The 17,117-nt window shown below is 38.5% G+C and overlaps 1 protein-coding gene across 3 annotated transcripts in view; it reads left to right on the top strand.

The window, feature by feature from the left end:
- FILIP1 (filamin A interacting protein 1) overlaps positions 1-17,117 on the top strand; it is a 282,762-nt gene that overhangs the window by 100,568 nt on the left and 165,077 nt on the right. The window contains exon 1 of one of the 3 annotated variants that reach the window (XM_060615978.3): positions 135-317. The exons of the other annotated variants lie outside the window; for them this stretch is intronic. The gene's annotated coding sequence lies outside the window, so the exon portion shown is untranslated. Of the gene's footprint in view, positions 1-134; positions 318-17,117 lie in introns of those variants that run through there. 3 annotated transcript variants of the gene reach the window in all.

Genomic DNA, 17,117 nt, shown 5'->3' with positions numbered 1-17,117 from the left:
ATTGAATTATGTTCTTCTTTTCCCTTAAATGGTCAGTCCTACTCTTTGGCTAATCAGTGAAGGGGAAAGAGTACTACTACTTTCCCTGTGGCAATAGCTGACGCAGTTTGATTTCCAAGGCAAGGCAGGAATTATAGAAGAACTTGGAATAAGGAAAGTCAAATGTGAATTGAGCAGTTAGCGCTAGCTGGCCGCTAACCAGCTGATTGCAGAACTTGAGAAACTCCCAACAGAAATGAAGTAACAGGACGTTAACCAGCACCCCAGTCCCTGAGAGCTTTGTTTAAGCCACAGCAACACTGAAAAGTCAAAAGAAGGTTGGTGTTGCTTTTCCTTTTTGGGAAATGGTGTCAATGTGCATAATATTGGGTGATTTATGTGTTTCTGAGGTCTGTGAAAGACAGACTAAAAAACTGTAAAGCGAATGCAGAATTGATCTCAAGTGATCTGACTGTAATTGAGCCCTTAGGGTTAAGGGATATTTCTGTTTTTGCTTTCTTGCTTAAATTCTGCCACCTACTTCCTTTACTCAAATATAGATGAACATGATTGTTACCCGACTGGCCAAAGACCTTATATGTCTACACTTGAAAAAGGTCTTTTTTTTTTTGCAACAACTAATTGTAACTACAATCTTCCCAAGTTACTTTGAAGAGATGAATTATCTGCTGCTTATCTTTGTAAGGAAAAGGTGTAAGAAATCCATGAACTGAACACATCAGACTTGGCCAAATTCATTCTTTAAAAAATGATTTGCTGAAGATTTAAAGCTGAAAGGCAATTTGATTAAAAACAGTAAACTGTTGACATCACCAAGACAATCAAGTTACTGCCAACTTGCCTTGTTTGTCTGAAAGATCTTTATAAAAAATAAGGTTTTTAGGAACACCCACACATACACACACAGAAATACATTCATAGGTGATATGGTAATAGGGATAAAAGGATTTTTTTTTTTTTATATCCCTTTAATATACTTATGTCTTAACTAATTCACTTTAGGGCCTGCTTCTTTGAGGTACCACAGCACAACAGGAAAGGAAGAGGCATTGCTGAGTTCATAATGCTATTTCAGTGTGGCAGCCTAAGTACATGAGGAAATGACGCCCTGGGCCTGTATTTGGAGCCTCACAGTTACTGTGACGACAACACACACACTACTGGAAAACAAAGATGGTCTGCTTGCCAGGTTGAGCCAGGAAGAGTTTTGCCAGCTCAGATTTTTCCTAATTATTCTGTAAATCTTGAAATGTGACACTGGAGATATGCAAGCCTCTTTGTATTTCAAGAACTGTTTAGTAAGTGATACATACTTGAGCAGCATGGTGTTTGGATGAGGGAGGGGTCTTACACATAAGCTTAACTTTCACATGTTGTCTTGATAGACACCATCTTCTGGTTTGGACATCACCAAACCAACTTGTTTGATCACAGGCTGTTGTTTGCTATGGTGCATAAGGAAGCCAACTGCATTGGTAGAATTCACTCCTTAGGGGCTTCTCAACTTTGGGTTACATATCTCCACCTTCTGTATGCTGTTCATTTCAGAGATCATTGACCAGCATACCAGGTGTTCCTACCAATGACTGGGTATCTGAATCCCAATTCTTATATAATGATATAATCCATTATATAATAATAATAACCGTGTAAAATTCACCTCATCTATATAATGTATATCATATAGCTATACATAATTATTTACTATATACAGATGATGACAATATTGGGTAGCATGTACTGGAGATTATTGTGCCAAGCACTTCACATGGATGATTTTATTGACTTCTCATAACAACCTTGTGCGACATTAATTTTATCTCTGTTTTATGGATTGGAAAAATGAGGCTGGTAGATGGTAACAAACACGCCCACTGGTAAGGTGAACATTCAAACCTAGGCAATTTGACTTTAGCTAGCCATAATTTCAACCAGTTTCTTGTAATGTAGGCACTAGTTCAAGGAAGACCTCCACCTAGGTGACTGTGAGATGTTTTAGTGAAAATTGTAGAATGTAACACTGCAGAGAGTCAGGTGCTTCTGCAGTCTGAAAAGACTCACCAAGAGCAAAGAACAAAGAGATTCAGGGCCAACTGGCGACTCTTCTCCCAGATCCAGAAGTAGAAACAGAAGGGCTTCAGTGGCCCTTGGAGTTGGGCAACCCAGGAAAAGCCAGGCCTGGGTACTGGAATGCATGTTATTCTTCCACAGTTATTGATAGGGCATTGTGATTCCCTGGGAGAGGGTGGCATGGAGCATTTGCTTTTATGAGTTATTAAGGCCACTATTGTAGCCAAATCTATTCATACTATTGGGGTTTTGGTCTCCTTCTTGCCTCTGTTGACAACTCAGAACTCCACTTCTTTTTTAAAAGAAAATTTTTTTAACGTTTATTTATTATTGAAAGACAGAGACAGAGCATGAGCAGGGAAGGGGCAGAGAGAGAGGGAGACACAGAATCTGAAGCAGGCTCCATCTGAGCCATCAGCACAGAGCCCGACGCGGGGCTCGAACTCACAAACCACGGGATCATGACCTGAGCTGAAGTTGGACACTCAACCAACTGAGCCACCCAGGCGCCCCTCAGAACTCCATTTCTGTAGTAACATTTGAAATGCTCTGCAAATCTCTGCCTTAGTCATAAACATTCAGTTTGTTAAGTGTGTTCAAGAGAGAGTCCTACAAAATACTTATTCCAGGTGTTGGTGTTCCTTGAAGAAGTCTTTGGTGGTGTGTGTATATTGGTTGGAGGAGGCAAGGAAGGAGGGGATAGAACGTTTTGTTCTATATAAGAGCCTTCATAGTCTCCCCAAGACTCTGTTTAGGGAGTGAGTTGTCAATCTGGCATCATGTTGTTCCCTCAGAAAAAAACAGAGAGGTTGCTATAGTTTAAGGAAAATTATCCGATGCTTCAGCCAGTGGTTTGCTCCTGTGGAACAATAGTGTGAACTATTTTATTGGATATTTGATTTAATTCTTTTATCTTTATTAACCAAGAGTTAACCACTAATGATGCTAAGTGTCTGATCACTTGGATATAATTAAAATTTTTGAGTTTCTATTTACATGTATGGCATGGATTATCTGAAGTAAAAGGAGATAAATTCTAATAAAATTTTGATGGAACAGATAATGCTTTGCTTTTTCTTATGCCAGTGTCCATAAATACTCTATGTATCTAATATCCCAGGTGATGAGAGTGAATATTCCAGTAACGTAAATGTTTCATGTGAAGTGAGCACATAACAGAATGAATCTCTACCCTCTGAGAAATTTTATTCTATGAATTGTAAAGAGTATCTTGTCAGAAATATATTAGCACACCTTGACCCCCCGCCTCCTGCAACATATAGATAAACATTCATTACTGGTCAATACACAGGACTTATACTACTGCTTACCTGACGGGCTAAACACTCTTTGCAAATACACTCTTTGCACAGGTTTATTTAATCCAAAATAAAAGTACTGACCTATTTCATCAAGGTCCTCTGTTTCATTCACATGATCTCTCCTGATTTCCTTACAACAAATAAACCAGAACTTCCCTTTTGTCATCTCTTGTCTTTATGTAAAAAGGTGTAACAGTATCAAAGGAAGAAGAGAATTAGTGCTATATCCATTAGAGACAAAGGGCTTGACTGTTGGCTTCTGGAAGTTATTTTTTTCTTTTTTCTCATTCAGTTATTCTAAATTTCTCTTGGCAACAAAACTGAGATAGCCTCTTAAATGGAAGATATTAACAATTTATCATATTAATGCAAGAGCTATCTAAAACATGCTGTAAGAGCTTCTAGTTCTCTGGGTACTTTTGTACCTGGTCTGATTTCAAGCAGGAATGGGGGCTCTGAGTCTCACACTGTTGATGATTATATAGCTTTGGTCTTGAAGCCAACCTTACCCAGCAGGAAACTGAACTCTGAGTTCACTTGGAATGGTCAGAACATCTAGTCTTGTGGTTCTCAATACTCTTTTGCATCAGGCTCACCAGGGATGCTCTAAAAATTCAAATGTCTGGGGATATGCTCCAGAGGTTGTGATTCAAGCTCCTGAGTAGGTGCTCAAGTACTGATCTATTTTGGAAGCTTTTATGTGATTTTAATGTACATCTGGGGTTGAGAACCAGTTATCTAGTTACAACCTCATCATTTAAAAGAAGATAGTACTGAGGTGAAGGAAGAGAAGTCACTTGGCAGAAGTTACAAATTCCTCTGAGTACCAGTCTACTACCCTTTTTATCACATGATCATTATAAATAATAACGTAAGTAATATTTTCATTTTTTTATGTCTATGTATTTTTGAGACAGAGACAGAGCATGATCTGGGGAGGGGCAGAGACACAGGGAGACGCAGAATCCGAAGCAGGCTCCAGGCTCCAAGCCGTCAGCGCAGAGCCTGACATGGGGCTCCAACCCATGAACCATGAGATCATGACCTGAGCCAAAGTCAGATGCTTAACTGATCAAGCCACCCAGGTGCTCCTAAAATAGCTAATATTTAATAAGTGCTTTCTATGTATTAAGCACTAACACCTCCACAGGGCAGACACTCATATACTCTGCATTTTACAGGTAAAAAAGGCTGAAGGAATTGTCCAAAGTCCACTAACAAGCAAGTGGCAGATCTGGGATTTGAGTCAAGCAATTGGACTCCTCAGTTTGTACTCTTTTATTTTATTTTCTAGTTTTTAAAATTTACATCCAAATTAGTTAGCATATATCAGTTTGTACTCTTAAGCTCTTTATTGCTTTGCTGTTCTGGAGCTAACTCTGAGACTGTAAGGTGTTAAATGGTAGCTGCTTCCCTGTCTCAGCATCAGCGATCTTGTGGCAGCTGACCTTGGTGCTGTGATAACTAATTGGACTTTCTGCTTGACTAAAGATTGGTTCCTTGCTTTCTCTATTTGCCCAACAAGTGGGCCAATTGGAGACAACCCATTCTCTTAGAGACTGTTCCAGGGTGCTCCATTTCCCCAGTGACTTTGTTTCTGTAACTGTATTTTCTTGCCCTTGTTCACTGATATAATATCTTCTGCCTTACTTTTGGGCACATATTCTTTTTATTGTTCCATGGAAATTCTAACCACAGACTCTAGTCTCCTGTTCAGACCCTTGACTTTTCCCCTAGTCCTGTGGCTTTGGCTGGTTTCACTGTTTTCCCTGGGATTCCCCTATCGGGATGTACATACCATCCATTAACTTCTCATGATAGCAGCAACAACAGGAAGGGATTAATTACTTGACTTCTTCTATGGCAGCAGGTGCATTGGAAACAAGCTGGTCTGTCCCATGGAACTGACTGGTCCCACAGCCAGTGGGTTAAATACCCTGAAGACCTTTGAAGTCTACATTTTTAGGCAGCATGTATAGAATTAATTTTCTGATTGATTCTGTAAGTTTGAAGTTCTAAAGAGCAGGATTTTTTACATGTAGGGGAAAATGTATAAGCATTGTCTGGTTAAATGAACCTTACCAAGATGAAAGTCATCAATGGCAAATCCTGTAACACAGATTATTCTAAGCAATAGAATCTAAACAAAAAGTCAGAGATTATAATTATTCTGATTAGTATTTACTTGTAAATTTTAAAAATTAACATGATAAATAGATTCAGATATGATTTGGCATGATCTTTAGAATCACATTGCACGAAATAAATGCTCAATAAGCATTTGTTAAATTGAATCCATTAAATATCATGAAACTGAGAAAGCAAACATTACTGACAAGTTTCCATTGATTGGATTTAACATGATTGTTTTTTATAAACACAGGAATAACAATCAGTGACCATGGGTGATTATCTCTCTCTTCTCAGTATTCTCTTAATCTTATTGGTCACATGTTGCTTTTATTACGATACAAATTAAAAATCAACAAACACTTAAAATGTCCATTAGAGTATCAGAGAATAACCAACTCATAACTAACTGAGTGGAAGCTGTACCCTAGCTATGATTAGTAGGATATAGATGTATTTCCAATAAGAGACTAAAATTTTTACTTTAAATATAATGGTATAATGGGGCAGCTGGCTGGCTCAGTTGGTAGAGCATGTGACTCTTGATCTCAAGGCTGTAAGTTTGAGCCCCACATTGGCGTAGATATTTACTTAAAAAAATAAATATAGTGGTATAAGACAACTATTGACACAGACTAATTGCAAATATTCGCCACTTATCTTTTCACTCATGCACTGAAAAACTCATGAAAAAAACATAACCAGGCTCTTATTGTGGTTTATTAGCTGGAAATGTTCTCATCCTCGGAAATCTATTTTGGAGTTAGGATTGCTCCACTCCCCTACAAGTGGTAAAGCAACAGCTGCCATTTAATTAATGTGTCTGCTGACAGCTCCAGCTGATGAATACCATTGAAGTTCCCTATCAGCATCAATACTACCCACACATTACTCCAAAAGGAAATATTGATCATAGTTGCTTGATTTTGTCTTAATTTCACCATAGCTTTCTTCCCTGCATCACTTCCCCCAAATTCCAATGATGCTGTTATTTACATCACCATTCACATCTTCCAGGGAATAAAGTCCCAGTGGAACACATGTGTTCCTGGTGATGTATTGCGATGGAATCTCACCAAAATGAACACGTGAAATGCTGAGCTCAAACAGAGGAGAGGACAAGGGAGAAAACCAGATGAAAGTGACTTGTGGTTTCTCGGAAAGTGAAGAATTTTGTCCTTTTGAGAGAGAGAGAGATTGGAGGGAAAAAACAGAGCTTTTCTTTTTCCACATAGTATGAATGCATAGTTAAAATCCTATGACTTGATTTATGTCTGGCTTACTTTAATATCTGTTCCCAGACACTTTCATAGGAGTTGGACTTCTACAGTACCAACACTAGTTTTGTGTGAGAATTGAAGAGGATTTGGGCTGTGTGAAAGCAACTAATTATAGAGTGAAATTCACTCAGTCTGCTCATGTTGAAAAATATGTTTTGGGCTCAAGCAGGCAAGGCCCATGTATATAGCTGGAAGAAGGGCTGGAGTGGTCCTGAACTGGGAACAGGTGGAGCACAGGATCCAAATGGCATGGGATTAAGTGATGAAGGGTAATCCAAGTTGGCAGTGGGCACCAGAAGGTCTAACATAAAGTTATGGAGTGTCCTGGCATGCAGGTAGAGCATGGCTGTGTCTGATACAGGTAGAGAGTCAGCATTCAGGTAAGCCTGTGAGCAGGACCAGGGAGGAGAGCAGGGGGGTGAGATTTAGGGACAGGATAGTTCTGGTGGTGGAGTAGTCCTAGAGATTCTGAGTGAGATGCCAAAATTGTAATGAAATGTCAGAATAACTAAGATGATGCTAAATCTGAGAGTACTGGGCTAGGACATTCTGTGTCCTCTTTCACGTTTAATATGTAGCAGTCACCCATTCACGAATATTTTAGATTCATAAGTGTCAGGCATTGAGCTAGAGATTGGAATACAACAGTGAATATTGCATTATTTCTACTCTTTAACAGGTGCTGAAGGTAAAAACAATGGCAATTTTGATGCCATGTGACCAGTGAGTAAATGGTGTTGTGAGAGCACCCATCTGGTTTTGGGTAGTCAGTGATTGGTTTAGCAATCATAGGTGGGATGAAGTGACTCTTGCTGTGGGGAAGAGGAACTTTTGAGGCTGAAAAGGAAATAGGGCCTGACACACAAGGTCTCAGGGAATGCAGCAGAAATGAATGTGATTAAAATTTCGAATATCTGATTCGTTGCAACAAGTCCACATAGCTTTACAAATGGTGGAGAATTTGTAAATTACATTCTTTCCACTTATATGATAATTTTAATGTTTTTTGAGAATAATGTGATGAAGAGGATGCACTGTCTCTCTATATTTTCATTATACTTAAATCTATGGTGGCCATAACAAGCCAGCCAAATATGCATCTTGTGGGCTAGAAAATTCTTGACCCTCGCCACCATCCACACTCTTTCACAACAGTGACTGCTCTCAATGTATCTAAAAGGGGTGATGACCACTTCCTATTAAATTATTTGCTTTAGGGCTTTCACAAGCTTGTGTACTTTGAAAAATTGTTACATATATTCAAACTTCACTTCAAGGGCTTAACTGCTGCTGGAGCAAGAAATCTGTGTGAATAGCCAGGAAATTTTTGAAGTGCAAGTTGGGAGGATTGCCTCACCACATATTAAAATAAATTTTGAAACCACACTCATTAAAACACTTTGGTAGTGGTGTCAGAATCAGTTCATATCCGATGAAGATATCAAGGGAAAATAATAGAAAGTCTAGAAAAACAGACACCTCCATATAAGAAGTTTGTGCTGGGAAGGAGAGACATTTCAAATTAGAAAAGAAAATACAGATTTTTCAATCAATGCATGTTGAAATAATTGAAAAAAAAAAAGAAATTAATTCTCTACATCATACCTTATACCAAAATATATAGTAGATGCACCAAAAATGTAAGTGGAAAAAATGAGCCTGAAATACTTGAGAATAGATGATAGATAGATAGATAGATAGATAATAGATAGATTGATAGAGTGGGGAAGATCTTCCTAAACAAGACAGAAAAGCAGTAAAACAAGACTAAAATATTTGACTCCATAAAAACTGAAAATTTTACACAGAAAAAAACCTATCTCATGAATCCAGTTACAATACAAGCAGCAAGCCAGACAAAAATATTTTTGACCCAAATAGTCAAGGACAAATATTCTTAATATAAACAGCTCTCTTAAACGAATAAAACAAAAGAGATACAAAAGAAACATGGGCAAATAACATAGGTAAACAATTTATAATAAATGTGTGAAAAACTAACCTCACTGATAATTAAAAACTCAAAGGAAGGTAGTATTATTTCAACCGACACATTGACAAAGACTGTAAAGAGTACAATGCCTTGTATAGTGAGGATGTGAGGAAATGGACACTGTACACTGCTGGTGGGAAAGTCAACTAAGGAAAGCTTCCTGAAAAGCAATTAGACAATATGTGGTAAAAATCCTTATAATTAGAAGAAAAATAAGGTCACTTCCATTTTGAAAAATAGAAGAGTTAAAACACATGTGATGCTTTTGAGAATGCATTGTTTCTTTTCCTCCTATTGTTCCCAAATATTGTCTATTGACTTCTAAAAGTTTGGCAGACCTAGACAGCCTTATTAAAAAAAAAAAAGTCCACATACTTCCTTAGTAGTTTGATAAGATTTCCTAGGAGAGACCCTGCTTCATTAGAGTTGTTGAAATAAGCCTGCCCAGTCCATTTTGCCTATCATCGAAGTGCCAAGTACATCTTAACGGCAATGTACTTCCTGAGTAATGATATTACCAACCTGATAACCAAAATGGACACACTTCCATTGACTGGATCATGAGGGTGAGGGATCAAGGAGCAGGCAGATGAAGTGCGGCAAGGCAGTAAGCTTTATGAGAGATGGGGAAGCTGAGACCCAGAAAGTTTGACTTTCTCAAGGTCATATAGCTTATTAACTCAGGTGTATGAATTCACAGATAAGGCACAGTATTGTGCAGCCTATCTTTCTGGAATTTAGAACATCACCTGTATTGGATTATTTCCCTAGATATCTGTTGTATAAGAGATCAGGATTTCTCTGTCTCATCATGTCCTTGGCACCTCCAGATGTTGGGCTTTTCGGAACATCAGCAACTCTCCTCATCAATTGTGCCTGTCATTCCAGGAGATGGAGGGAGGCTAGTTCCAGAGTGGTGTGTGGTGTGCATGTGTCCTGAGAGGGGTCTTGTGAGGCTGGGACATACTGCAAACGATGCCTAGCTGCTTCCCACTCACTGGTCTGAGAGCAGGGGCATTTTGTGAATGGGTCAGGAGCAGTGATGTGAGTGATATCTCACCCGAGACCTTGTGTGCTAGCATTCTTGTTCTTTCTTCTGGAAAGCCCTTTTTTTGGAAGAAGCCACTCCTGAAAGGTTGCACAGAGGGAAGGCAGGCACTAAACATTCTAAACCAAGCTGATTATCTGGATCATCTCTTGCTGTTTCGTCCTGCAAGATGTGCTGAGATAAGCGGTGGTGCTTATCACTTCGCTTGTCCTTCCAGGTATTCTTCTTCACACGCTGGGCTTAAGCAAAAGAGTTCCCTTCTCTCGTACTCACACATGAAGAGGAGTGAGACCAACATTATGGGAATACATTTTATGGTACTTCACTTGGCTCACTTTACTGCTTTTCACAGATATTGTGGTTTTTTATTTTATTTATTTTTAAAATTTATTATTATTATTATTATTTTACAATTTGAAGGTTTGTGGTAACCCTGTGTTAAGCAAGTCTACTGGCACTATTTTTTCCCAACAGCATCTGCTCACTTCATGTACTTGTGTCTCTTTTTGGTACTTCTCACAATATTTCAAACTTTTTCATTTTCAGTATGTTTGTTATGGTGATCTGTGATCAGGGACAATGGCTCCCTAAATGCTCAGATGGTGGTTAGCATTTTTTTTTTAGCAATAGAATATTTTAAATTAAGATATATGCTTTTGGGGGGCGCCTGGGTGGCTCAGTCAGTTGAGCATCTGACTCGATTTCAGCTCAGGTCATCGTCCCAAGGTTGAGGGATCGAGCCCCACGTCAGGTTCCATGCTGAGTGTAAAGCCTGCTTAAGATTCTCTCTCCTTCTCTCTCTCTCTTACCTTCTGTCCCTCTCCCCTACTTGCATGCTCTCTCTCTCTTTCTCTCTGAAAAAAAGATATGTATTTTTTAAAGACATAATGCTATTGCACACTTAATAGATTACAGTATAGTGTAAACATAATTTTATATACACTGGGAAACCAAAGAATTCATTTGATTCACTTTATTGCATGATATTCACTTTATTGTAGTGGTCTGGAATGGAACTTACATTATCTTCGAGGTATGCCTATATATACAATTCTGTTAATTAGAATTTAAGTTGAATAATAGCAACAACAGTGGTTTATTTCTAACTTCTTTCTGGTGATTGCTAGACCAAGGAATTTAACAATGCATTATTAGGGGTGCTTGGGTGACTGGCTCAGTGGTTAAGCGTCTTACTCATTTTTAAAAAAAATTTGTTTTAACACATATTTTTTAGAGACAGAGAGAGACAGAGTATGAGCAAGGGGAGGGGCAGAGAGAGAGGGAGACACAGAATTCGAAGCAGGCTGCAGGCTCCGAGCTGTAGGCACAGAGCCCAATGAGGGGCTGGAACTCACAAAATGGAAGATCATGACCTGAGCTGAAGTTGGACGCTTAACCGGCTGAGCCACCCAGGCGCCCCAAGCGTCTTACTCTTGATTTCAGCTCAGGTCATTATCTCACAGTCACGAGATGGAGCCCTGTGTCAGGGCGTGGAGCCTGCTTAAGACTCTCTCTCTCTCTCTCTCTCTCTCTCTCTCTCTCTCTCTCTCTGTCTCTCTCCCTTCCCTGCAGGCTCTCTCTCCCCAAAAAACAAAACAAAACTATACAAAACAAAAACAAAATAAACAAAAAACCCACTAATGCATGATTCAACAAATTCATCACATTGTCCATTTCTAGCCCTCTGTTCATTAAACAGCCAAGCCAATGATATTCTCTTGTCCTTGCTTCATATTGTTCTGTATGTACATTCTTATATACTCACTGTGATCATGGGAATTCTCTTTCTTTCCTCTTCTTCCCTTTCCACATGGGTTCAGACCTTGATATGTGTGCATTTTTTCCTCTCCCTCACATGAGGGCCATCTCCTTCAGGCTTTCTAATCAACTTTCTGTGCTTCCTGGGCTTATTCCTTATTGTCTCCTCTTTTTCTTCTTTTGAGAACCTTCTTTCTATTATTCCTTCTGCTTCAGCCAGTCTTTCTTTTTTTTAAAATTTATTTTTATTTTTTTAAATTTACATCCAAGTTAGTTAGCATATAGTGCAACAATGATTTCAGGAGTAGATTCCTTAGTGCCCCTTACCCACTTAGCCCATTCCCCCTCCCACAACCCCTCCAGCAACCCTCTGTTTGTTCTCCATATTTAAGGGTCTCTTATGTTTTGTCCCCCTCCCTGTTTTTATATTTGTTTTGCTTCCCTTTCCTTATGTTCATCTGTTTTTTCTCTTAAAGTCCTCATATGAGTGAAGTCATATGATTTTTATCTTTCTCTGACTGACTAATTTCACTTAGCATAATACCCTCCAGTTCCATCCATGTAGTTGCAAATGGCAAGATTTCATTCTTTTTGATTGCCGAGTAATACTCCATTGTGTGTGTGTGTGTGTGTGTGTGTGTGTGTGTGTGTGTGTGTATACACACCACATCTTTATCTATTCATCCATTGATGGACATTTGGGCTCTTTCCATACTTGTTGATAGTGCTGCTATAAACATGGGGGTGCATGTGCCCCTTCAAAACAGCACACCTGTATCCCTTAGATGAATGCCTAGTAGTACAATTGCTGGCTCGTAGGGTAGTTCTATTTTTAATTTTTTGAGGAACCTCCATACTGTTTTCCAGAGTGGCTGCACCAGCTTGCATTCCCACCAACAATGCAAAAGAGATCCTTTTTCTCCGCATCCTTGCCAACATCTGTTGTTGCCTGAGTTGTTCATGTTAGCCATTCTGACAGGTGTGAGGTGGTATCTCATTGTGGTTTTGATTTGTATTTTCCTGATGATGAGTGATGTTGAGCATTTTTTCATGTGTTGGTTGGCCATCTGGATGTCTTCTATGGAAACATGTCTATTCACGTCTTTTGCCCATATCTTCACTGGATTGTTTGTTTTTTGGGTGTTGAGTCTGATAAGTTCTTTATAGATTTTGGATACTAACCCTTTATATGATATGTCGTTTGCAAATATCCTCTCCCATTCCGTTGGTTGCCTTTTAGTTTTGCTGATTGTTTCCTTCACTGTGTAGAAGCTTTTTATTTTGATGAGGTCCCAATAGTTCATTTTTGCTTTTGTTTCCCCTGCTTCAGCCAGTCTTAGAGAATCTTTCAACATTCATGTACATGAAAGTTATAGAAATCAAGATACTTTTATTAATGTTATAGAGAAAAATTTGTTATCAATAATTAATCTTCAACCTCAAGATTTATTATCAATTCCAGTCAAAACTGTTAACCCCAATCATTCTCTAAGAAATATACACTTTGGAGGAGGGACCTGCCATTTTTTCTAGATTATTGTATAACAGAGCAGAGTTTGAAGTACAAATTACCACTCAATGTAAGGGTCAAATCAGATGCTTGGGAACTGGAAGATTTTTTTCAAGTTCATTTATTTATTTTAGGAGAGAGAGCAAGAGAGAGAGCGCGACAGGGAGGGGCAGAAAGAGAAGGAGAGAGAATCCCAAGCAGGCTCTGCACTGTCAGCTTGGGGTCCGACATGGGGCTCAAACCCATGAACCATGAATGAGATCATGATCTGAGCCAAAACTGAGAGCCAGACACTCAAGCAACTGAGCCACCCAGGCACCCTAAGGGAACTGGAAGATGGTTTGACTTGAATTTCTTCTCAGTTTTTTTCTTTTAAAATAGGCTTCACACCCAACACGGAGCTTGAACTTATGACCCCGAAATCAAGAGTGGCATGCTCTATTGACTGAGCCAGCCAGACACCCCTCTTCTCAGTTTTTTAAATTTGTTTTTCTTTTTTTTTTTTTAAGTTTATTTATTTTTGAGAGAGAGACAGAGCATGATCTGGGGAGGGGCAGAGAGAGAGGGAGACACAGAATCCAAAGCAGGCTCCAGGCTCTGAGCTGTCAGCACAGAGCCTGACGCAGGACTCGAACCCACAAGCTTTGAGATCATGACCTGAGCCGAAGTCAGAGGCTTAACCGACTGAGCCACCCAGGTGCCCCTATATTTGTTTCTCTATTCTGGAATTTTGTGCCTTAGGGGGGAATAATGTCTAATACATGAAGAGATTGGAAGAACATGGTATGAGTACCATGAATGTAAAGGTGTTTAATATACTCAGAAAAGGTCAGAATCTTGGTTACATAAAGACCTCAGCTAAATTCCAAAAAATATTCATAAGTGCTTTATTTAAAGGATCGTTATAAATTGTAGATTTAAAAAATATATATGTGGAATGGATTGAACACAATTTTCTAAAATATTCTTGAGAAGATTCTATATAATGATGGTGTGAAATTGCTTTTTGTAAAGCCCAGCTTAGTTTCCTCATTAAGAGTGGTTGATGTATTCGTTTGATTTGGTTCAATCCAAACTAAAGTTTAAAGTTTACATATAACCTCTTATGCTGTATATGATCTGGACCTAACTACAAAAGCAATTGTCTATATATTTTTCTGTTTAACAGCCCAATTAAAGAGAATGGCAAACTAGGAATAATATCATATTTAATAAGATAAAAGTTGGTTATTTTAAAATGACTTAATGGATTAGTTCACATAGCCAAATGGATAAGGAATATTCCACTTAAATTCAAAATTCAGTAAGATATTATCTGGAGGTCATAATGCCAAAATTGTATGGATGTGTGTATGCATGTATGTATGATGTATAGCCTACCTTCTTCCATAAAAGATTTAAAAGGTTATCATATAGATTTGATAGGGATTGTTATGCATTGTCCCAAATAAAACTATAACGTTGCTATATTTTTAAATAAAACATTTCTTGGCTAGCAAATGCATGGGCTTTTTGCTTTCCCTAAAATGCATTTGTTTTGTTTATTTTTTTTTAATTTGATACAATCACAAACTTAACAGAAAAGTAGGAAGTACTTTTTCTTCCTGAATCATTGGAGAATAAGTTTCAAACATGATGTCCCATCACCCCCAGTTCTTTTTCTTTTTGATGTTTGTGTATTTATTGTGAGAGAGAGAGAGAAGGCACTCACCTACATGCATGCAATTGGGGGGAGGGGCAGAGAGAATCCCAAGCAGGCTGCATGCTGTAGTGCAGAGCTGCATGGGGGCTTGATCTCACCTACTGTGAGATCATGACCTGAGCTGAGATCAAGAGTTGGATGCTCAACCAAGTCAGATGCTCAACTGACTGAGCCACCACCAGGTGCCTCTCCCATCACCCCCAATTCTTTTTTTTAAAGTTTACTTATTTATGTTTGAGAGAGGGAGTTGCACCAGTGCACATGGGCTCATGCACGTGTGCAAGTGGGGGAGGGGCAGAGAGAGAGGGAGAGAGAATCTCAAGCAGACTTTGTGCCGTCAGCGTGGAGCCCAGATGTGGGCTCAATGGACCATGAGATCATGACCTGAGCTGAAATCAAGGCACACTGGCTGGCGATCTACCCCCGATTCTTTAATGTACATTGCTACAACAAGGATATTTTCCAACATAACTATGACATCAACATCAAGATTAGGAAATTAACATTGATACATTACTACCATCTAATCCTCAGGACTCATTCAAGTTTCCAGTTGGCTCAGCAATGTCTTCTATAACAAAAAGATTTATTTCAGAATTACATATTGCATTTAATTGTGTCTCTTTAGTTTATTTAACTCTGGAACATTTCCCTAGTTCTTCCTTGGCACTTTTGAAGCTTGCAGGCTGTTTATTTTGTAGAATATCTTCTCATTTGGGTCTGATGTTTCCTCATGATTAGATTTAGGTTCTACAGCTTTGGCAAAGCATTTGTTTTTAATGTCCCCAAATGTCTTCTTTGATACCAGAATTATAACTTCATTGACACAAGAAGGCTATAATATAAATTTAGATTTTCATATGATTCCATCCTGTGTAACTTCAACATCATTTTTTTGACCTTTATCTAGACTGTTTTGCTGCATGTGTTGTGGTAGACAGTCTCACCATTTACTGCCTTTGGTGGTCTGACTCAGGGTTTCTCAACCTCAACGTAATTGACATTTTATGCTGGATAATTCTTTGTTGTGGGGGCCTGTCCTGTGCGTCGTAGGATATTTATCCTTATGTATCATTAGCCTCCATCCACTAGACACTGGTAGCATTTCCCATTCTAAGGTGTGACAAGCAAAAATGTATTTAGACATCGCCAAATATTTTCTGAGGCGTGAAATTGTCCCTGGTTGAGAATTCCTGGAGTGGCACATTTCTTTCATTGGTCTGACTTTTATTGGTATTCAAATCCTCATGAAACAGAAACAATACTTCAGGCAGTTTCTTTTCTTCTAATTGAGTTCCATCTTTAAAATCTAATCAGAATATTTTATCACATTCTAACAATGGTATTCTCTTTAAATACTAAATATGCCTGTTCTCACTTAGTTTCCAGTGGGCCCTTGGCAGCACATGAGACTTACTTGACTTAAGGTACCAAAACAAGACTTTTTTGGTGTTTGTATCTCTTTAAACCTTGTGTATCTTTCGAAGTCTACTAAGAAAACAAAAGCAGATACCTCATGCTTTCCTCCATAGTAAATGGGACTTTCTACTTCCATTGTTCTCTTCATTCCTTAAGGGCACTTATTGTTTGGTCTATACATTTTAGCAAGTACTTATTTTCTGTTTAGCATTTGCTTTTATGCCTTTTTGTTTGCTTGCTCATTTTCAACTTACTGTTTTGTATTCCTATCTCACTGGGGGCTCTTGAAAGCAGAGATCTACCTCCTTTGTGTTCTTCACAATTCTGACATATGACTGAACTATGTGGAGTGAATACTCAATAAATATGGGATTCAATTCAACTGCTTTTGCCAGAAGTGGTCAAGAATTGTGTATTTTAGAATACGAGAGATTCCCACCAATCTTACCTCTCGAAAGTGCAGGAGAGGTAAGATTAAAGGAAAGAAACTTACTTAACATGTATCAGCTTTTCTAGTATTTTCTATTTGTTAGTTAGCCTTAGTATTCTCATGAAACAAATGGAAGTGCTATCTGTTCTGTTCTGTCAATGGAAAGGTGGGCTTATCTCCTGTAAACGATGTTACGTGGTAAATACTCTGACTCAAACTGTCCTACTTTGAGGGGTTCTTTTCCCCTCCACAGTTTTTTCATTTTATGAACAAAATTGTGGCCACATGCTTCTCAACAATTTCAGAATATATATGTCAGCACTTGAAAGTTACCATCATGACCAGCTGGATTTTTCTGTCACTTGGTTAAGTTTGGATAATTATAACATATTATGGTTTTTTTCAGAAGCAATTTTTACCTTTCACCAAGTCCAGGATGCTCATTGTTTTATTGA

The sequence above is a fragment of the Panthera onca genome, chromosome B2 (assembly GCF_046562875.1).
Source record: "Panthera onca isolate mPanOnc1 chromosome B2, mPanOnc1 haplotype 2, whole genome shotgun sequence".
In the NCBI taxonomy this organism is placed as follows: domain Eukaryota; kingdom Metazoa; phylum Chordata; class Mammalia; order Carnivora; family Felidae; genus Panthera; species Panthera onca.
The sequence above is the reverse complement of the archived record's forward strand: the minus strand, read 5'-3'. Positions and strand labels throughout refer to the sequence as shown.